Source organism: Gracilinanus agilis, chromosome 2 (assembly GCF_016433145.1).
Source record: "Gracilinanus agilis isolate LMUSP501 chromosome 2, AgileGrace, whole genome shotgun sequence".
Lineage (NCBI taxonomy): Eukaryota > Metazoa > Chordata > Mammalia > Didelphimorphia > Didelphidae > Gracilinanus > Gracilinanus agilis.
The window spans coordinates 468,168,037-468,192,177 of NC_058131.1; the positions used below are offsets into that span (position 1 = coordinate 468,168,037).

At 37.0% G+C, this 24,141-nt stretch overlaps 1 protein-coding gene across 1 annotated transcript in view; it reads right to left on the bottom strand.

The window, feature by feature from the left end:
• Positions 1 to 24,127, bottom strand: part of PPM1A (protein phosphatase, Mg2+/Mn2+ dependent 1A) — a 56,277-nt gene extending 32,150 nt beyond the window's left edge. The window contains exon 1 of the mRNA XM_044664873.1: positions 23,859 to 24,127. The gene's annotated coding sequence lies outside the window, so the exon portion shown is untranslated. The remainder of the gene's footprint in view (positions 1 to 23,858) is intronic.
• Positions 24,128 to 24,141: the final 14 nt, after the last annotated feature.

The following is a 24,141-nucleotide window of genomic DNA, read 5'->3' on the forward strand; positions in this document are numbered from 1 at the left end:
GGTAAATAAACTCGTGGATCAGAGGAATGCTATATATACTGTATACAGTTTATCTTGATTTTAGCAAAATACTAGACAGATTCTTTCCTGCTATCCTTGGTAAAAATAAAAAAAGATACGGGCTAGATGACAGTAGAGCTCCTCAGAGGGGTTTGTTCTTGACCTGCGGGTTTTAATCAATGATTCAGAAAAAAGGAATAGAAGGTATAGTCTTCAAATCTGTAAGTGACATAAAGCTAGTAAAGCAAATAACCTGCTTAATATTAGTCAGGACAAAAAAAAGTTCTCTAGATGTGGGAAAAAAAATTAGAAATATAAAATGGGAGAGAGGTGTGGCCAGGGATATGACAGGCAAGAAAAGCTGGTTAATCTTTTTTTTTTTTTTAACCCTTATTTTCTGTCTTAGTTAACAGCTCTAAGACAGAAGGGCAAGGTTAAGTGACTTGCTGAGGGTCACATAGCTAGGAAGTTTCTGAGGCCAGATTTGAACCCAGGCAGTGCCAGGGCCCGGTACTCTACTGAGCCACCTAGCTGCCCCTAGCTATAGTAATGTTAAACTTCAGATAAACAATGTCAAGAATGAGCCAGATGGAAGTCCCACTGTATTCTTCTGCATCTAAAATACAATTTCAGGTGATATAGTTTAGAATGGACATCAAGGTGGAAAGTGCCCAGAAGACGACGATCAGGATGGTAGAGTTTTTGAGATGTTGCCACATGAGAATCATTTGAAGGAAATCAAGAATAAAGATTAGACCAGGGAAAATTTAGAGCAACATTTGAAGGGCCCATCATGTGAAACTGTAATTTAACTTGTTTTTCTCAGCCCCACAAGGCAGAAGTAGAAACAATGTACAAAAGACACAAAGAGGAAGATTTATGTTCTATGTAGGGAAAGTCTTAACAATGAAAGCTACCCAAACATAGAATGGGCTGCCTCAGGAAATGATAGGTTCCACTTTATTGTATGTTTCTAAATGAAAATCAGATGACTTTTTTCAGGGATGCTATAGCATGGATTCTGGTACAATTACAGACTGAGCTCAGTGATTGCTAATGCACTATACAAGTATCCATTCCATACCTCAATTTCCACCATAATGATTTCAATATATCAAGGGGGATTGGGGGCGGGGGGTGGGGGTGGTGGATGGTGTGGCTAGGGGGCTCAGTGGGGATTGAGAGCCAGGACCAGGACTGAAGGTCCCAGGTTTACATTTGGCCTCAGACACTTCCTAACTGTGTGATCCTGGGCAAGTAAGTCACTTAATCCCATTGCTTAGCCCTTATTGCTATTTGCCTTGGAATCAATTCACAGTATTAGTTCTAAGACAGAAGGTAAGATTTCTCTCTCTCTCTCTCTCTCTCTCTCTCTCTCTCTCTCTCACACACACACCCACACACACACACACACACACACACACACACAGTTGATATAACAAATTAAAATGAAATTTTCTGGAAGTTTTGATGAAGCTACAGATGGCAAAGCCAACAGACGACATAAAAAGTTTAGAAACTCAGAAATGCACAAAATATATGGATAGCATAATATCAACATATTTTACCTTTAAATTCCATAAATATAAAAAATTTCTTTTTTAAAGTTTTATTAAGTAAAAAGTTAAGTTTACAAAAAGAACACAAAAGCCTGCAGATGACAAAGGTTAGAAATTTAGAGGAAGCCTATGACCAAATATTCAACCCAAATTTTGCAGTAAGGTACTGTAAACACCCCATAAAAAGAAAAAGAAAAAATTCTGATTTCTTCTCTGGTATGAAGGGTCAAAAAATTTCACGCAAAATTTTCCAATTCATGGGGGTACCACACCCTTTCTAACCCCCACGATGTGGAGGGGCTCTAACAAATAAAAAACTTAATAATTTGTTAAATACTTAAATATACTATGATAATGTGAAAAGGGGCCTTAGAGGTCATCTAATATAACCTAGTTTTTTTTTTTTAAACCGTTAACTTCTCTGTATTGGCTCCTAGGTGGAAGAGTGGTAAGGGTGGGCAATGGGGGTTAAGTGACTTGCCCAGGGTCACACAGCTGGGAAGTGCCTGAGGTCGGACTTGAACCTAGGACCTCCTGTCTCTAGACCTAACTCTCAATCCACTGAGCTACCCAGCTGCCTCATAACCTAATTTTTAAAGATAAGGAAACTGAGGCCTAAAGAGATTAAGCAATTTGCTTAAAGCAAGAAGTATCATAGGTAGATGCTGAACCTAAGTTTTTGGACTCCAGGCCCTTTCTTTGTACCATAAGCATCTATACACCAATGGTTCCTGAACTTTTTTGGCCTACCACCCCCTTTCCAGAAAAAATATTACTTAGCGCCCCTTGTCACATACTATAACCACCCTCTTACAATTATTCACTGCCCCCAAATGCATCTGTGGCCATCACCGCCCCACTGGATCTCTGCAGCACCCACCAGAGGGCGATGGTCCCCACTTTGGGAATCACTGATCTAGACCACCCATGTTGGTGAACCTATAGCACATGCTAGAGCAATGATGGTGAACCTATGGAATGGGTGCCAAAGATGGCACGCAGGGCACTCTCTGTGAGCCCATGCCCATCCCCACCCCCGATGACATTTTTTCTCATCCCCTGTCCCTCTGCCCAGCAGCCAATGGGAGCGCACAGAGGATAAGGTGGGCAAGTGGAGTGAAGGCTTGGGTCACTCCCCTCCCCCTCTCTACAATGAGGACATTCCTCACTTCACTCACCCCTCTGCCCAACAGCCCAATGGGAAAGTTTTCTCCCTCCCCTGTGTGGGGTGGAGGCAGTATCCTTGGCACTCAGGGGGAAGGAAGGGGCATAGCACTTGGTCTAGGGAGTGGGGTGGGGGTGGGGCCTGACACTCTTTCTCTAAAAAGTTTGCCATCAATGTGCCAGAGTAGGCTGCTCCCCTCTCCCTCAAATGAGAACATTTCTCACATGACCTACCCCTCTGCCCAGCAGCCCAATGGGAGTGCTTCCTCCCCTGCCTGGGATAAGGCAAGGGAGGGGGGTCTCACATGCAGCATGAGGGTAGCAGTTTAGGCACTCTGTCTCTAAAAGGTTCGCTATCACTGAACCAAAGCCAGAATTTTTAACCTTTTCCCCCCATTATGGACCCTTTTGACAGTTAAATGAAGCAAATGTTAAATTTCAATTAGAAGTCAGTGAAAAAAATAAGTAACTTTTTTCTGATTCAGGTTTATAAACCGTTCACCCTCAAATCTACCCACAGATCTCCTGGGAGTCCATGTATTCCAGATTAAGAATTTCTGATTTAAAGGAATCCTTTATTAAAGAAAAAGAATCCTTTTTAAGATTCAAACATATATCAAGTTGTATAGATTTGAAAATATCCCAAAATTTCAGGGCTGAGAGGAAGTCTTCACCATTTCTATGTCACCTTCCTCTTCCTAGCTTGCCCTCAAGAATCACAGCATTGGAAGACAGGACCCAACCATGTACTCTTCTGAGCAATGGGAGCAAAAGCAAGAAATAGGGCCAGGTCAGGGAGACTGGGTACCAGTACTGGAGGTCCACTCAGGAAGTCAAACGCAAGGGTAATTTTCAATATCATTCTAGAATTTCTAGTCTAGGGCAAGGAATAGTTGACTCCAGATTAAAGATCACACAAAGTAAAGAGAAAATAGCCAACTGAGGAATGAATTTGTAGCATACTACCAAGAAGCTGAGAAATAATACAGGGATTGAGGCAGAGGGTAGGCCCTAATATCAATTAGACCATTCAGAAGGGGAGGGGGGAACCTATTAACAAAAATATAGCTAAGAAATAGAAGGTCCTAGGTTCAAATCTGGCCTTAGACACTTCCTAGCTGTATGATCCTGGGCAAGTCACTTAACTCCCATTGCCTAGCTCTTACAACTAGAAGTCAAGGGTTTAAAAATATATATTTATAAGAGCTCTTTTTGAGGTAGCAAAATTATGGGGATGTCCACCAATTGGGGAATGGCTGAACAAGTTGTGGTATATGACTGTAATAGAATATTATTGTGCAGTAAAAAATGATGACCAGAAAGATTTCAGAAAAACTTGGAAATATTTATATGAACTGACGCAGTCAAAGTGAAGTAAGCAAAACTAGGAGAACATTGTACACAAAAGTAATACTGTACAATAATCAACTATGAATGACTTAGCTGTTATCAGCAATAAAATAATCAAGACTACTCCAAAGGACTCATGAAAAATACTATATATCACCAGGAAAGAATTGATGGCATCTAAATGCAGATCAAAATATACCATTTTCCACTTTATTTTATTCATGAAGGTTTTTTTAGTGATGTCCTTAAAAGGACTAGACATAGGGGAATGAAGGAGAAGGAATTTATTATTTCATCATAAGGGATGGAATAGAAAGTACTCTTATGAAGTGGACTAAAGAGGACTGAACATACACAAAGAATTTGTTGTAGAAATACAACATGGAAACTGGCAAGGACAGAAAGAACACAATTCAGGAATAAAGAGGAAGAAAGTGAAAAATTTGAAGGAAGGAAATATAAAATTAAAAATCATTAACCAGGAGTGAGATGAACTTACACATGAAATAGGGCAGGGTAGCAGAAAAATTTATATAAAACATGTAAAAATCATATTGTTCATAAGAGACACTCTTGAAACAAAGATTCACATTAAATTAAAATGAGGCAATAGAGCACAATTCATGCTTCAGATAAATTTTTCAAAGCAGAGAGCGATATCTCAGACAAGGTAATAATAGAAATAGACATGGTTGAAAAGATAAACAGAAAAACTATATTTTAAAAGCATTTTGAGATACTTAACATATATGCACTGAATAGCACAGTCTCTAAGTTATTAAGGAAAAGTTAAACAAATGGCAAGGAACAAAAGACAATAGAGCTCTAATAGTTGGAAACCCCAATATGCCCCACTTCAGAACTAGAAAAATCTAATAAAGATATGTTAAGGACTTTAAAAGCATTTTATAAAAATTAGAATTCTGTAAACTAATGAATAGGAATTTTTAAGTCTACGCATTCTTAAATGCCATTCAGGTACCTTTTTAAAATTGATCATGAGTTAGGGAGTAATGGCGAACCTTTTAGAGACTGAGTGACCAAACTGCAATTCTCATGCCACATGTGAGCCCCTCACCTTACTCCAGACAGGGGAGGCAGGATGCGCTCCCATTGGGTTGCTGGGCAGAAGGGCAGGTGATGTGAGAAATGTCATTAGGCATATGTAGAGAGGAGGAAGGGAGCAGCCCCCCTCTGGCACACGTGCCATAGGTTCACCAACACAGAGTTAGGGCATAAAAGCCTCAAAAGCAAATGCTGAAGGTCAATAATATTAAGCACATCCTTTACAAACAACAACCCAATAAAAATTAAAGAAGGGTTTTAAAGAAAGAATTCAAATTTAACTGGTGATTAACTTACTCCTAAAGAATTGGATAATCAAAGAACAAATCATGGAAACAAAAGCTAATTCATTGAAGAATTATCTTAAAAGCTAAGCTCAGGTGCTATTTCCTTCATGTAATCTTTCTTGATTTTCATCCCAAAGTATTCTCTCCCTCCTCAAATGTTCCCCAGAATATTGAGAAGCTTTTAGGAGAAGGAATTAAGAGTTGGACTTGGAGTAAGGAAGATCTTGGGTCAAATTCCACCTCAGATATTAGCTACTGTAACTGCATGAACCTAGGCAAGACTCTTAACTGCCCTAGGTTTTGTTTCCTCATCTATAAAATAGAGATGATAAAAATAGCACCTATCTCAAAGGATTGTTATGAGGAATAAATGAAAACAAAGTGTTGCAAACTTAAACACTATATAAATGCTATGATGATGGCAGTATTTAAACGATACTCTCTGGATCTTTCCTGTGCCTACACTCTATCTTGAATTATTGTAACGAACTGGAAAAGCTTCAAATACAGGTCAAGTGGTTGTTGATAAGAGACGAAACCCAAGATAGAGTATAGTATAAGACAGTAAGAGAGCAAATAGTAGCACTAGAAGAGTTCCATATATCCCAAGGCATCAAAAGAACTGGGGGAGGTGACTGGTGTGGATCTTAGATTTGAAAATATCCCAACATTTTAGAGCTGAGGAAACCTTCACCAAAACCCACAATTGAATAGGATGAGATCAAGACTGCATTTAGGAAATTAAATCTATGCTTTCCATGCTGTCTCCCACAAAAACACATCTCTGACACCAATATTCTCCTGTCATGTACATGAAGTCAAACTATAGGCAAATCAAAAAATAACTAAAAAATGTATGGTGAAACATGAGACTTACACATAAGAATAGGCAAGGACATAATCAAAAGACATGTATAACTAGAAAAGGTGATAGATCACTGACAGTAAAAAAAAAATGAGAGCCTATTATTAATAGGTAAGAAATAATAGTGCTACTATATTTGTTCTCTCAAGAAATTAAAATGGCCAAAGGAAGACTTTTAGTAAGTTGTACAAACTATGAAAGGCAAAGATAAGAATTATTAGATGAAAAAGTATAAAAGGACTGCATTTTATATTAGTGGAGAAATCAACAGATCCAGCTAAATAAACTAGATTCCTGGGTTCCTTTTAGGAATATTCTGAATACTCAGAATAGAATATTCTTGTCTGAAATGGTCTTAGTTCTTTATAAAGTCCCCTACCAATATGTTTATTAAGGTGTACTATGCAGTCATTTCAAAGTATTACTGGCTGAGAATTTCCAAACTAAATTTAGTTTAGGAGGTTTCTAGTTACAGGAGAAACTAAAGGCTAATCTATTTTCTCTCAAAACAGTTACAGTACCAACAACAGCTGTGAAAAGATTTTAAGCCACTGTAGCTCTGGTCTTCTTTAAAAATTACCTAGGGAGTTTCCAACATTCACAACAATTTCTGTTATATGTTGAGAACCTCAAAACAGTAGTTTTATTTGCTTATATACAAGTTGAGAAGTATATTAAATGTTTGTTTTGCAATGAGGTATAATGCAGTGATGTCAAACTCAAATAGAAAGGGATACTTTATAAACCGCAATTTAACATCATCTTTGCTGCATTATATTTTTATTTATTTTGTTTCCAATTACATATTAACCTAGTTGAGTCTCCATGGCATTCTGATGGTCATATTTGGCCCAGTCCTTGAATTCAACATCTCTGATGTAGTGAATGGAAGGAACCCATAAAATCAAGTAAAATGATCTAGAAAATAACTTCCCCTCCCTCATCCAAATCACCTCTTTATGCTATTAAAAAAATTAGAAAACATTTATGCGAAGTTATCATCAATCCAATTTAAATTGAAACAAGGAATAAATGCAAATATAAATGCAAACATAAATGCAGAGGCAACAACCTGAAGTAAAGAAGGCCTGCCCTTTGATCCTGCCTCACACATATAGTAGCTATATGACCCTGAATGCGTCAATTAATTTCTCTTGGCCTCAGTCCCTCACCTGTAAAATGAAAGGCTTGGAGCAGATGGCCTCTAAGGTCCTTCCCAGCTCTAAATCAATGATCATATGATTTTTAAAATACTTATTTGGGGATTCTAGGTACTTTGTGTATGTTAACATGTCACAAATGGAAAAATACTTGAAAAACATTTGTTTACAAGGACAAACCTCTTTCCATAATATTATTCAGATTAGACTCTATGATACCACAAAGTACAAAAGTATTCTGAAATCTTAAGCAGTGTTAGTTCACTGTGTACTTTGGCCTAGGGGTGTGTCACTATGCTAAAATACAGAGATTAAGTGACCAGTCAAGTTTAAAAAGCCACAAAGCTAAAGTTAAAACATGTAAGCCTCTGATATATACTTCTATTACTTACTAAATCATCGTACTTTCTCCAGTTCTTATTTCAATGAAGATAGAAACTTTACATTGGAAGAACTTTTTTTTTGGTAGTCTTCAATTTGAAAAAAAAATCTTTTTCAAATTTTGGCTCCAATTTTTGCTACCTCTGTGAGTCTCAGTTTCAACATCTATAAAATGAGATAACAACACTTGTACTATTACCCTCATGGGAACTTGAGGAAAGCATTATGCAAACTATTAAAGCACTATATAAAATGTCAGTTGTTATTATAGAGATCCTTCCTTCACCCAACAAAAATATTTTTATTGTAACTGGTAAATATTATATTCATTAATAGTATTCTGGTAATACTATTAATTCTTAATGTGAAACTTCAATACCAAAAATTCAAAAAGTTTTATTAATGAGAATCAAAATCAGAATTGAGTAGATTTTACTTTAATGACTAATAATAACAAACATGAGTAAACATATTTGTTACACTAAGTCCAACTGAATAAAAATTCTAATAAATTGTAGGGATGAGTGAAGTGAGGAGACACTTCACTTCAAGATCTAACTTCTGACAGTTTGCGGAAGTTTAAAAAGTTGTATTTCAAAGTAGCACAAAATTTATTTCAACTAAATTCAGATTTAATTTCTGTAAAAAATTTTTAAAATTGCATTTGTACTTGGGAGTTCCTCACTCTATTGACCATATTCTGTACAACAAAAAAACTAGTTGGCTGTATGCAGCTAACTAACTATAGCTAGTTAACAAAAATATCTTCAAGTACAAGAATCTTATTTTGGGTAGATGGTATCCATAAATATAAAGAAGATGAAGAATGGCAAGCCCTCAAAATGAAAACCATGTCCCCAAGACATAAGAAGAGTCTATAAATTCTCACCAATGTACTCCTGTCAAATAAAAAGATAATTTTTCATTTCTACTACTTCAGATGTCTTCCTGAAGTTAACAGAATTTTAAAATATTTCTGAAAGCTAATACATTTTGAGTTACAAACTGGCTTTGATTTTCTCCTTCATTGCTTCAAAAAATGTAAGATTTCTTTTTAAAAATATTAACTACTAAAGGCAAGAAAATTCTATCAGTATATTTTCATAAAATCTCATATTTAGTTTTTGATTATCCATGTTGATTACTGAGAAGATAGGAGGAAAAACTCTCCCTGTTCTGGTGTAGTTTATAATATGGGTATGGGACATAAGTCAATGCAGAAGATGAAAACTTCATGTAAATGTAAATTACTATGAGAGTTTCTAGAACATTCAATAAAAATCTGAACATCCTCCAAACATTATAACCTTCAAACAAGATTATGAAGTCAAGCAAAAAACCTGACGAAGGAACATGGAAAACTGTCTAATTTCTGCAAGATGTTTAATGTCTTCTTGCTGAAAATTCTTCTATGCTTTCTGCTGAAAAGAGGATACTACCTCAGATTAATACAAGGCAGTAGTCTAAGAAAATCCTGAGCTTCCTGCTGTTTTAGTTTACATCATCTATGCTTTAATAAATGTTTCCTTAATTAAGCCTACATAATGGAATAACCAGCAATTAGTTATACTAATATTCTTAAACCATCATCTATATTGTTAGATGATATTTCTAAGTGTTCAAAAGTTGATTAAAGGCTCCAATATTAATTTTTAAATCCTGAGCTAGCTGTTCTCTCATAAGTATTTAATACCAAGAAACTGAAAATAATCAAGTTATATTCAATTAATTATAAAGCAAAAAAAGCACATAAGAAAGTGTTCTAAATCTCTAATAATTAGAGAAATGCAAATCAAAACAACTCTGAGGTATCACCTCACACCTAGCAGATAGGCTAAATGACAGCAAAGGAGAGTAATGAATGTTGGAGGGGATGTGGAAAAATTGGGACATTAATGCATTGCTGGTGGAGTTGTGAACTGATCCAACCATTCTGAATGGCAATTTGGAACTATGCTCAAAGGGCTTTAAAAGACTATCTGCCTTTTGATCCAGCCATAGCACTGCTTGGATTATACCCCAGAGAGATAATAAGGAAAAAGACTTGTACAAAAATATTTATAGCCATGCTCTTTGTGGTGGCAAAAAATTGGAAAATGAGAGAATGCCCTCCAATTGGGAAATGGCTGAACAAATTATGGTATCTGTTGGTGATGGAATACTATTGTGCTCAAAGGAATAATAAACTGGAGGAATTCCATGTGAACTGGAATGTCCTCCAGAAATTGATGCAGAGTGAAAGGGGCAGATCCAGGAGAACATTGTACACAGAGACTGATACACTGTGGTACAATCGAACATAAAGGACTTCTCTACTAGCAGCAATGCAAGAATCCAGAGCAAGGCTGAGGGACTTATGAGAAAGAAAACTATCCACATTCAGAGGAAGATTTGTGGGAGGAGAAATACAGAAGAAAAACAACTGCTTGAACACATATGCTGATGGGGATATTATTGGGGATGTAGACACTAAACGATAACTCTAGTCCAACTATCAATAAAATGGAATTAGGTCTTGATCAATGATACATGTAAAACCCAGTGGAATTGTGCGTTGGCTAAAGAGGATTAGGGGGGTTTGGAGGAGAGAGAAAGAACATGAAATATGTAACTATGAAAAAATATTCAAAATAAAAATTTAAAAAAAATAGTATAGTGCTACAGAAATGTGGAAAAAATATTTATAGGCTGCTTTTTTTGTGGTGGCCAAAAAAAATGGAAAATGAGGGGATGTCCCTCATTTAGGGAATGGCTGAACAAACTGTGGTATATGATTGTGATACAGTACTATTGTGCCATAAGGAAAGATGAATCGATAGATTTCTATAAGAACTGGAAAGACCTACATGAACTGATACAGAGTAAAATAAGCAGAACTAGGAGAACATTATACATAGTAACTGAAACATTGTGGGACAATTAAATGTAATTGACTTTGTACCTAAAAACAATGCATTGATCCAGGACAATTCTGAGGGACTTATGAGAAAGAATGCTATTCCCCACCTAAAAAAAGAAATATGGGAATAGAAATCCAGAAGAAAACATATGATTTATCACTTGTTTATATAGGTATGTGATTTGGGGTTTTGGTTTTAAGATTACTCTTATTATAAAAATGACCAATTTTTAAAAAAAGAATCCCTGCTTTGTATCATGCTATCATGCCACAAGAAGTTGTTTGCATGTCTTTCATCAAAAGACCATTAGAGTCAAAGAAAGGTTAAGATTTTCCCGTTTTGTTTAACTTCAGATATCTGTGAAATTTTAGAAAATGAAAGAATGAGCTGATTTGGCTTTCAAACATCTTCTAGGTGAGATAAGAGATTCTAACATTGAAAGATTGAATTAGACCAGATCACCTCAAAGGTAACTTCCAATTCTGATTCCATGTTTCAAACAGGGAGCAGAGGGTAATCAACTATGTCAAGAGTAGCAGAGATAAAAAAAAAAAAAAAATCAAAACAAAACAAAAATAAAAGCCTGAGAGGTAAGAGAAAGCCATTGGGGTTAACAAGTAAAAGAAAGCTGGTTACCTTGGTAAGAATAATTCCATGTGAAAAAGGAAAAAAAGATTTAAAGGGGTTGAAAATTGAGAAGAAAATGGAGACATATTTGACTTAATTAGCACCAATGAATCTTGGCAGGATGAGGTCCACAATGGAATACAGCCCTTGAAGGGCATTTATTTTAAAAAAGAACAAGGCAGCTAAAGGGTAAATGGACAGAATAACAATGCATGAAAAAATATACTTATGAGAAAATCTAGAACTAATGAGGGAATGAATGGGCAGAGTAAGGTGGAGAGAATTTGGTCAACAAGTAATATCAACAAAAGAAAAATATTGTCAGGGTATAGGACAGCTGAAAAGAAAGTCAAAAAAGATGGAATTCAACAAATATGTAAACGTGGTAGAGATATAAGGTAGTGATGGAGCACTTCAATTATCTGCTAGTGTTCTTCCTCCCCAAAATAGAATTAAAATTTTATATATGTTTAATAAAAAGCTTTGTTTTCATTTCATTCGTTTCTGAATATTCATCTTAGGATTAGCCCCTCACCCCTTACAATAAAGAAGCAAAAAAAAAAAAAAAAACCAACAGTAGATAGAACCAGAGTGACCTCATCTGACAATATGTGTTAACATTTCCCACCCCATTCTTCTCATACCTTAGCTGAGAAGGTGGTGTATTTCATTACCTATTCTTCAAGAATAATATTTTTTAATAATGTTCATAATGTGGTTTCCTTTTAGTGTTCTTTCCAGTTCAATTATTGTAGCAAGAGATAGCCAAATCCATTCATTTGCTTTTACAAGTCCCCTTGATTCAATTTTCTATATTCTCTAGGAGACTGTCCCAACTTTCACACCACTCTCTCAAATCTTTAATCTTTCTCTGTGTAATGCTGCCTAAAAACAGCCCATGTCTCTTCTATCCTTCCTTCAATGAATAATCCCCACTAGCAATTGTCCTTGATATCTTCTCTTTTTGGAAAAACTCCTGAGAAAGCCTACACTATGGGTCTCCCCTTCCTCTACTCTTCTTAACCCATCAGTATTCTGGTTTCCAAGCTCACTAGTCAACTAAAAAGGCCCTTTCCAAAGTTAACAATAATTCCTTGATTGCTAAATCTGATGGCGCTTTCTCCAATGTCATCCTTCTTTATCTCTCTGCAGCCTTTGACAGGATTACTTTCTCCTTTTAGATTCTCTTTCCCCCCTAGGATTTCACAACAGTATTCTCTTCTGATTCAGCTCCTGCCTATCTGACAGTTCCTTCTCAGTCTTATTTCCTAGATTCTTCATCCATATCACACCAACCAATTCTGGGCATCCCATAAAGTTTTGTTCTGAACTCTTTCCTTTCCTCTATATCAGTGATACCAAACCTTTAGAGCCCAAATGCCATGCCCCATCCCACCCCACCCAGCCCAAGTGCTGTGTTCCCTCCAACCTTGCCCCAAGAAAGGGGAGGAAGAGCTCCCATTGGGCTGCTGGGCATAGGGACCAGTGAAGTGAAAAAATGTCCTCAGACACAGTGGAGAGGGGGAAGGGAGCACCTTGGCCCCCTGACTCCCTCTGGCTTTCTAGTAAAGAATTCTGGTGGGTGCGGTGCACGAAGTGTCCTCTCTGGCACTCAGTGTCATAGATTTGCCACCATGGCACTATATTATCTTGCCTGGTGACTTCCTCACCTCCAAGAGGCTCAATTATTATCTCTATGCAAATGATTCCTAGTTCTAAATATCTAGCACTGGTCTCTCTCCTGTGCTCTAATTATATTATCTATAATATATAATCTACATTATTAACTACCTTTTGGCATCTAGACTATTTTGTATCTTAAGAATATCTACAAAACAGAACTCATGGAGCAGTTAAGTGGCTCAATGAACAGAGAGCCAGGCCTGTAGACCAGAGGTCCTGGGTTCAAATCTGGCCTCATACCCTTCTTAGCTGTGTGACCCTGGGCAAGTGACTTAACCCCAATTGAAAGCCTTTAGTTCTGGTCTGTCTTGGAACCAATACTTAGTATCAATTCTAAGACGGATGGTAAAGGTTAAAAAAGGGAGTGAGAACTCATTATCTTCTACCCCGACCCAGCAAACTCCCCCCTCTTGCCAACTTCTCTCACTTCCCTGTCACCCAGGATTATAACACTGGTGTCATCCTCATTTCCTTACTTTGATTCACCTCACATATCCAACTATTTTCTATATCTTCTAATTCCTACTTTCAGTCTCTCCTATATATCATCCTCTTCTCTCCATTAAAAAACAACAGTTTCAATTCAAGCTTTTATCATCTGTCTCCTGGACTATTGAAATCACTCTTCCTAGTCAGCTGCCAAAGTGATTTTCCTAAGACACAGACCTAACCATCTCATTTCCTTAATTCAATGAGCTATAGTGGCTGCCTATTACCTCCAGAATCAAATAAATATAAGTTCCTCAGCTTGGCATTTAAAAGCACTATACTATTTGACATTTGACCTCTTCCAACCTTTCTAGTCTTCTTTAACTATACTAAGCTCAACACACTCTAAGATCCAGTTACATTATTTTATTGTACTTGACATATTATATTGTTTCCTAACTACATGCTTTCTGTCCCCTGTGAAAGAAAAGCTCTACTTTTCTACCTCCATCTCAGTTTTCCTGAATTCTTTTACAATTCAAGTCAAGAGTCATCTTCTAGGGAAGGCCTTTTCCTATGCTCCCCCTCCCGAGCTGCTAGTACTTTCACCTCTGAGATTACCTTCCACTTACTCTCTCTCTATCTTTTATATATCTAGTTACTTTCATGTTTGTCTCATTAGAAATGTGAGCTCCTTGAGGACATTAACTACTTTTGTCTTCTTTATATTGTCAGTGCTCAGCACAGTACCCGGCACATAGATGTTAAGGGTTCACAAAGAATAAAAGGAGCAAACATTCATTTATAATCTAAATCTATCCCACTCATCTCAGACAGTTTTCATGAGTTGACCTATTCCTATGAGAAAAGCTAGCTGAAATGTATAACATTCTTGTTCTGCAAGAATCAAAGGCTCAAAACACAGAACCCTTCCAACTAGTTCATTTTCTTTTCTTCTACTGTCACTCAAGAAAGCTTTCTTGCATCAAAATTAATCAACTAATTCTCCAAAGTACCATAAGCCCATTCCCATCATTCTCTCTCAATGCAATTTAGTAATTATACCAATTCCTCCATATTTGGGATGATAATTATAATGGCTTTGTTTCTTCCATAAACTTTAAGGTGCACAGAAATTTGAAATGCTACCACACTACAAGGTACAACATTCTTCTAGGGCTAAAATTTGACAATGTGACTTGAATTTCAAGAATGACAGTTTAAGCTATCTGTCCAATATTATTAACTAGAATCTACCTGTAAAATTTTAAAAGTTTACCTTCCAGGACATTATCCCCTCCCTCAGCTTTAGTAGCAATGCTCTTGTTCTCCTGCTCCTGATCATTCCTCCTCAGTTTCTTTTGCCAGATAATTATCTTCCTCCCAACAAGTATGAATATTCTAAAAGACTATATCAACAAGTATGAATATTCTAAAAGACTATATCCTAGGTTCTATTCTAGTCTCTCTCTACATTCTTGAAGATCACCACATCAACTACTATTTTATTCATTTATCTCTGTTCTGATAATTACCAGCTCCTTTATATCCAGCCCTCAATTCTCTCATGAATTTCATTCCCACATTACTAACTGCCTGCTAGGCATCTCAAATTCTGCAGGACCAAAATAGAACTCATTATATATTTTCTCCTAAGCCCATCCCTCCCCCACATTTCCTTTATTTTTGTTGAGTACATTCAACTGCACAACTTCAAGCCCTCAAATCTAATCAGCTGCTGTCTTGTTGCTTCTATCTTAAAAACATCTCTCACATCTGTTCCCTTCTATACACCTGCACAGTCCCTACCCCACTTTAGACCATCATCTCTCATCCTGACTCCTTCAATTCCCTAACTGGTCTCCCTGACTCTAATATCTCTGTTGTCCAATCTATCCTTTTCTCCTCTCCTTCCTGACTCCACCAGCCACCAAAATGACTAAATTACTAAAACATAGGTCTGAACATGTCACCCCTACTCAAAATTTTCAATTGATCTTTATTGCCTTTAGGATAAAATACAAACTCCTCATCCTGACACTGAAAATACTATATAGTATAAGGCTTCTATTTACCTTTTCATAGCCTTTATTCATTATTATTTTTATTTATTCATTCATTATTCATTATTCCTATTCCTTTCGCTATTCTAATCTGGTTATACTGGCTGGTTAGTCATCCCCATAACATTCATAACATAACATTCTATGAGCCTCCATGTAATTACAAACTATCCTCAAAGATTTTTTAGAAAGACTGAATGTTACCCAGAAGACACCTTAGAACTCACCTAGCCAAACCCATTATATTATTATATTAGATTAGATTAGATGTTATATTAGATGAGGGAATTCAATTATATTATTTTTCAGAAGCAGTTTGGTATAGTGAACAGAGTTATTAGAGAAAGACAGGAAGACCTGGTAATCCCATCTCAGATCACTTATTAGCTATGTGGCCCTAGGTAAATCACTCTATCTCCCTCAGATTCTTATCTGTCAAAGCTGAGAGGTAGATTTGATGGCCTCTTTTATATCTCTTAGAGTAGACTCTCTCCCACAACAATGTATAAATGCTATATAGGGGATGGGGGTGAAGGCAGCGCACCTGCAGAGGGAAGACACACAGAAACCCCCATCATTTATTTTGCTTCTAAAGTCAAACTTCATTTCATTTCCACTTCTTATTCTCAATCCCATGGAGAGAAATGTACATTAACTAGGACACAAAGAAGACTAAATTAACTGCATGAAGGTGGTTCACATAATGAACTATGAGAAATTTGAAAAAAGGAGAAGAGCTGAGGGATAGAAGAATTAAGGAAGGCTATGTGAATCAGATGGAACATGAGTTAGGGAGGAAGATTTCAACCAGTGGAGATTTCCCCATGGTTTCTACTGAAAATGCCACCTTACTACTAAAGGTTTTCACTACCTCCCACCTAGTTTAATAGAATAGGCAAACAGGTCCTACGGCACTTTCAAGCACCTACGAGTCCAATGTTCCTTATGCAGAGATCTAGTCATATCACTGTTCAAAACCTTTCAATGACTGATTATTGCTTATTCAATAAAGTTCAGACTTTAGAATTCAAGGACTTCTATAACCTGCTATTATTATCCTACCTATTCAGACTATTCTCATATTGCATAAGCAACACTCACCAAATTGGAGTACCCACTCTGTTCTCTGCCATATCCTGATTCTGTTCTTTTGATCATACTATTTACTATGTTTGTAATACCCTATATCTAGTGAATTCCAGTGGATCCAACTTGGTGGCGCAGTGGATAGTTATAAACCTGTATTCAAATCTAACCTCAAGACATTTCCTAGCTGTGTGACCCTGAGCAAGTTATTTAACCCATTTGCCTGAGGAAAATAACTATTAGCTCCTTGGGTTTGCAATAAAACAATATTTATAAAGTGTTTAGCACAGTGCCTGACACATAGTAGATATTATATAAAAGTTGGCTAGTATTGATATTATCTTTAAAAGCTGAACTCAAATGCCACCTCCTCCACAAAAAGTTTCCCTGACCCATGTCAATAATGATCTTTTCCCAAAAGGATCTCACACTCTCATATTAATGTTTGATAGATTTCTGCGTATTTGTCCCATTTCCATATTAGACCATAAGTTGTATGCAATTTCTATTTAACTTTCATACATTACACCTAGGACCTAGCACAAGGCTTTCCACACAATGGGTGCTAAATATTTCTCTTTCAAGACCTCTAAAGGTAGGCTTAAAACCTTATGTATATATTATAGAACTAATAAAGTATCAAATACTATAATTTCTTCTTTCTTATAAATCCTCATCCCTATTCTAACCTTCTAAAAAGCTGTACAGAAACTGGAAGGAGATAAAACCATTTAGCCATTAGATCAAACGTTTCTTTTCATCTCAGAATTTTTACATTTTAAAAAAATACCATTTTAAGGATAAGATCATGATTAAGAGTTTTACAGTCCCTTAAAGGATACCTAATCTAATCCCCTTAATATTAAAAGAAAACTAAGGCCCAGCAAGGTTGCATGAATTTTAAAAGAAAAAAATTACAAGATATTAAGTAAAGCTTTCCCAATTAATCTTTATTTCTAAAATAAATTTTAGAGCAAAAATTCTATGCTCCTTGACTGAATCACAGAATCAGAACTAGAAGACTTTTGGGATTCCTGAGCCCAACCAACCTCCAAGTGTAAAAAATTTTTTTAAACTTCCAGACATAAGGTTAAAAGCATTTAATTCAGCCCATTCTTTATTTTCTAAAATTCAGAGATTTCTCGGGTTAAACAAAATTGAAAAGTTCTATTCTTAAATTAAAAAGTAATTATTTTCAAGAAGTATTAGTTGGAATTTAGTTCAGACACTGAAGCAGCAAACACCACAGAATAATACTAAAGATCATCCATTAAAGGAAAAAAAATTTTAATCTTGACTCTCTAGTGGTCTTTCAAATTTATACAGCAGAGTAGTACTGAGGTGTAGAGGAAAGAGTAACAGACTTGGGTGTCAAAAAAGACCTAAGATATGAGACCTGACTATAAAGCAAGTCATTTAACTCCTTAGCATCAATTTCTTCATTTCTAAAATGAAATATTTAAAATACTTCAGAAGAGTGTTGGAAAAAGTGTTATACATAGTTGCATCATTAAGCTCAGAATTTTTATGATAGATTCAAATCAGTTAATTCAAATTATGAATGAGTACCTCAGAAATATTAATATAAAGCAGTCAATGGATGCCTACATAAGTATATTAGTACTCAGACAAAACTTAAGATATATTTGTCCTTAACTCATTCACTATTCTTAAATCCATCTCTAAGATTAATACAACATACAGTAACATAGTCCCCCCCTCCCCCTATTAGGATTTTGAAGTCTCATGCATTTTAGAGAAGGTAAAAACAGGAGCACATCTCTCTTATTCATTCTCCCTAGATCCTCCCACTTCTCTCAGCAACAGGGAAACTAAGTAAAGGATGATCTAATACATAACTAGAACATGCAATGGTCAAATTCTCCAGAAGCATATATCACGGAAAAGTCAAGACTCAGCTTCTTGATATAGATGGTGGTGAGGGTGTGAGTGAAATTAACTTTGTACTTAGTATCATTAGTAATAAATATAGTTGGCTGAAAGAACAAAAGTCTAGCTTTATTACAGGCTAATTAATCACCTAAGTTTTAAGATTTCTTCATAGAAATTATTTCAGATGGAAAAAGAATGCATTTCCCCATTATGTTACTTCTGAGGATATAAAGCCATTTTATGGTTAACTAGTTGTCTTACTATACTTCTCTTTATGTATTTGACAGTGGCACACTTTATTTTACCTTATTGCTCAACTCTTACACAATTCTTGTTGAGCTGAATCTAGTCAATTAATGAACAAGTATTTATAAATTGTTGAGGACACAAGAATCAGAAGAGTACACATACCTTCAAGCAGTTTGCATTCTGGCAGGATGGGGAGGAGGCAAATGAGGATACAGATACAGATACAGTATACCTTAATTTGTAATGTACTTATGTGACCATGTCATTTTTTTCTATTAAATGTATGTTATAAGGGTAAGGCTTGTTTAATTTACACCACTGTATCATTTCCAGGAGTTAACATGGTATTTTACATGTATCAAGAGCTTAATAAATGAATTTTAACTGATGCAAATAAAAATATATACACAAAGTAAATGCCAGGTAATTTGGAGTACAAGTAGCACTACTAACTGGAATGGGAGGGAAAGTGGGACAGATCACGAGGTCCTTATTGAGCAGATGAAGTCTGAGCTGAATCTTGGTCTTGAAAGAAACTAGGGCTAACTATTCTAAGAGGCAGAGAAAGGGGAAAGAATATTGTGTAAATGGAATTAGTTCCAGCCCATTCCTATTTAGACTCGTACTTAACCTAGGCATAGAAATTTCGTCACCCTCACCTTCCTTAGTTACCCACACATGACAATAAGTAACAAATCAAGAATAAGGGACTGCCCTTTGGGCAGTCCAAATCAATGTAGAAACTGCCATTTGTCCATTTGAATTAGAGGTGGACCACAGGAAGTGATGAAAGACACTATCTCTTTAAGTAAGTTAGTGAACTTCCTGTGGGGGGAGTTGCCCTCTCAAACTGGGAGCAGAAGCATCTCCTGAGACCACAGAAGGCTTGCACTCTATATTGTCACGTGGGTAAGTTAGGCTGACTTCCTTGGCCTAGCTGGGCCATTTCTAAACTCTGCCTATCTGGCTGTTAGGCCTTGCGGCTTGCAGCTTCATTTATTTAGCCTTTTAACCTTCTCTCTCCGTCCAGGCCTTTGGCCTGGACTTAGCCTCTCCCTTTCTCTTTATTCCTACTTTTTACCTACCAGTTTGTAAATAAACTCAACCCGATGCTGACTTGGGTCTGATTTAATTACAGAATCAACCTGAATTGTTGATTCCTGGCGGCCACATATTTTAATATATATCTATAAATACCTAAAATTTCCTTCTTACAATATGCATCCCAGGCATAGAGAATAAATACACTACAAGCAAAGGCATAGATGGAAGAGAATGTGCTGGGTGAAGAACAATCAATAAGACAGCATCCCTAGACTGCCAAATCCGTGAAAAGGAATAACAAAATACTAGTAGTAAATAGGGCATCTAGGTGGCACAGTGGATAACGTGCTAGACTTAAGTCAAGAACTCATTTTCCTGAGTTCAAATCTGGCCTCAGACATTTATTAATAGTATGTCTCTGAGCAAGTCATTTAAACCTATTAGTCTCAGTTTCTTCATCCATAAAATGAACTGAAGAAGAAAATGGCAAACCACTACAGTACCTTTGCCAAGAAAACCTCAAATGGAATCATGAAGAGTCAGATACAACTGAACAACTAATGATAGTAGTAATAACAACAGTATTTACATATTAATTTAAGGTTTACAAAGGATAATGTTTGTAAAAAAAATTCTCATTTTATCCTAATAACCACACAGCAAAGTAGGTATTGTTATCATCCCCACTTCGTAGATCATGATGGGCAATCTTTTGAGCTTGGTATGTCAAAATTTGCCAAAAAAACAAGCATAACTCAGGTGGTGTGTCACTTCAAGAAAAAAACCATAATTTCACGATATTTATAGTTTAAATAACAAAAATGTATGTTTATAATATATAACTGTATTTAATAAACCAAAATAGGTAAATTAATATAGGTAGAATTGTCATCTATAGTGCATAGAAAGTCTACACTACACCAAATGTTTCATCCTCAACATGCAGTCCCATACTTCTCTGTATGTGGCCACATGAAACTGCATGTCATTGAAAATGGCTACACGTGTGCATGTCATAAATTTGCCATCACCGTCATAGATGAAGAAACTCATGAAATTAGGTAATATGCCCAGCACCACAACTAGGAGTCTAAGGAATGATCTGAACTCAGTTCTTTCTGATTCCATGTCCAGCACTCATCCACTGAACACTAAGTTAAGATATACTAAATAAAGTAGATTGTAGCCAAGTTATTCATGGATCATTAGCTCTTTGAATTTTTTAAAATGATGGGGTATAAAATACTAAATCACAACCCATTAACCACAAGTTTTGTTATTGTTGCTATTTTTTAACAGTAAGAATGTATCACATAAAAAGTTGCATTTACCTGGATATTAGCATTAAACTAATAATGTGACCATCTCAGAGGACTAAAGCTTCAAGCAAACTTTTGTTACTTGCTTAATATTTTAAGTCAATGATAAATTATAGGAAATTTAATAAATTTGTAAATCTAGTGAAGATAAGCAAGATCCAACTTGAATTGGCAGAAAAACCTTTATATGTGCTGTTGTAATACCATTCATAACAAGTGTAAGTTGCTTGTTCAGACCTGTAATTTCAGCAAACTTTTCTCTAGTTACCTCCATCCTCCTCACAAGTTTCTCACAGCAATATCCCTAGACTTCCTGAGGTGGGGAGGGTGGGAATCAGCAAAGGTTCTCTACAGGAATACTTTCTTCCAGAGAACAAATCACACACCAGTTTCAGAATACCAAAGAAATACAATGTGGAAAGGAGGTATGTTTGTATATATGAAGGATAAGTTGCTTGTTCATATAACATTCAATGGAGAGCATAAACCTGAAATACTTTAGATAAAATCCTTGAAAAAGCAATTATAGTAATTCAAAAAAACCTCGAAACTCCCTCAAAATTTTAGGCTTATCAACTTTCAACTTCTTCCAGATTCAGACTATATATAACAAAAACACAGTGAAAAATAATAATTCTAGCTAATCATGTGATTTTAATGCTTTAGAAACTTTGAAAAGTTCTATAATTGTATTACAGAAAATAAATGAACTGATGAGTTAATTCCCAACAAGATTTAAAAATGTGCTCTATATGTATGAGCTAAACAAAAAAGACTTGACATGATTCTCTAATTTAATTTTTTTCTTTGGATAATTTAATTCTTGATCATAGACAGGCTATAGTTTTGGATTTGAATGTATTCGGTTGAAAAAGTAAAATGCTTGATGTATCAAGTGAGAAATTGTTAGATAAGTTACTGACATTTTCTTAATCAATCAACAAGGATTTATTAAGAACCTACTCTCTAAATTAATGTTATCATCTACAGAATGGCTAGACTAGATGATTTCTAAGGCTTCTTTCAACTCTAAAAATTTCTAAGTTTATAAAGCTCTCTGTACCTGAAGACAAAGAATCACAGATTTATATTTCAAAAGGACCTTAGAAGTCATATAATCCAATACCTTCATTTTGACACATAAGGAAAATAAAGGCCCAGGAAATGCTATGACTTGCCCAAGATCACATTGATTCTGAGTGAGGGCCCAGATTTCTATTTGAACCCAGAACCTGAGACTCCAAATTCAGCACTTTCTCCACTGTACCAACCAACTACATGTTACTGAGATCAAATGACAATGTATATAAATCATCTTACTTTTTTTAGATACATTTTCAATTGCAGTAATGTTGATCATATATAAAGTTCAAATCTGGCAGTTTAGTAGATATCTTATAGAAAAACTGAAATTTATAAGCCCATTTAAGGACTCAAAGATGTTTTACTGAGGGGAAAAATATGAATTTATTCTAGCACTAACTACCATACTCTCAAATTACCTCTCAATTATATCCTGCTCATTACTTCACTATGGGCTTAGTGGGCAAATGCACAAAAGGAAGCAGGCTTCTCGAACTGAAAAATTTAAAATATTTAAGTTTTTTAAACCGTGTTTAAAACAGGAGTGAGGAAAGAGGAGTGCTTACTAGATCAAGTTTTCAGAATCTAAAAAAACAGGGGTTTTGGGAGTACCCAGTTTCTTTTCACAGGCAAGTGTCCTAAAAAATGTTTAAAATATACAAAGATGCACTGATCAGACTTCAGTAATAGTGCCCCTTTCTACATTCAGGATTTAAAGACTAAAAAAAAAAAAAAGAAAAATCAATACAATTTAATAGAATTGGTTCCCGTTGAGTTAGCAATAATCGAAGGTCAAAATTTAAATGCCTCACTAAACAGACTCAAATTTAACCCCTAATTCACTTACTTCTCTCCCCAGCCACCTTTCAATCGCCTAAATGTTCTTAGCAGCCTCTCCCCAAAACATTATGGCTTAATCAACTAACTACTAAAAGCAAAGTCATACATACTTCCTGCCCCCAATATTAGAATTGTTCCCACCTTTCGATTCTGATCATCTCAGTCAAAACCTCTCCACTTCTTTCCCTCACGAGTTGGGGTGCAGGAGGCCCAGGCGCAGGGCTCCTGGAGGAGGGATATGAGCCATTTCAAAAACCAGCATCTTTCTATCTCCCCCTTTTGGAGCGAGCAGTTAAAAAAAACAACCCGGTCCTCCTTTCAACCCGGGTTTTCCTGTCAAAGCCCTGGGAGAACCCCGCGGAGTCCGAGAAAAGAGGCCAGAGAGGAGGGAGCGAGGTAAGGGAGAGAAAGGATAGGTCGGGAGGGTCGCATTCCCTTTATTCTCCTCCTCCTCCCCAGACACAAACACTCCCCGCCCCAGGAGGAAGCGTTAACCCTCGAGCTTCTCCCCGCGGGCGCCTCCAGAGCTCCTCCGTCCGCACGAGCCGAGGGGGAGGCCGGGTAAGGGGGTGGGGTTGCTGGGTGTTCCCGGGAGTGCCCGAGCAGCCGCCCCAGCTTGTTTACAGGCCCCGGGCCTGGCCAGGCCGCTGCTGCTTCTGCTGCTGCTGCTGCCTCCTCCTCCTCCTCCTCCTCCCTTGGCCCCCCTTTCCTCCCCGCCCTCCACCAGTCCAGAGGAGCCGCCGTCGCCACCGCTTAGCCCCCGGGGAGGCCTCTCCCTCCCGGGCCCTGCACCGCCAAGCGTCACGCTTACCGAAAGCGGCCGAAGAAGTGGATCCCTGGTCCGAGGCGGCTGCGGCGGCCCAGCTGGGGAAGGGCGAGGGAAGGGGGAGAAGGGGAGGGAAGGGGGGAGGGGGTCACCGCACGTCGCGGGCCGGGCCGGACCGGGCCGGGTCTGTCCGGCAGGAGGGAAGGGAAAAGGGGGAAGAGGCGGAACGTGTCTGGGACCCCGGCTCGTGGCGCCCTCGCCACCGCTCAGATCATCGCAGGCATTGGGACGGAGGTGCGGAGCGGGTCCCGGAGGGAAGCAAACGGCG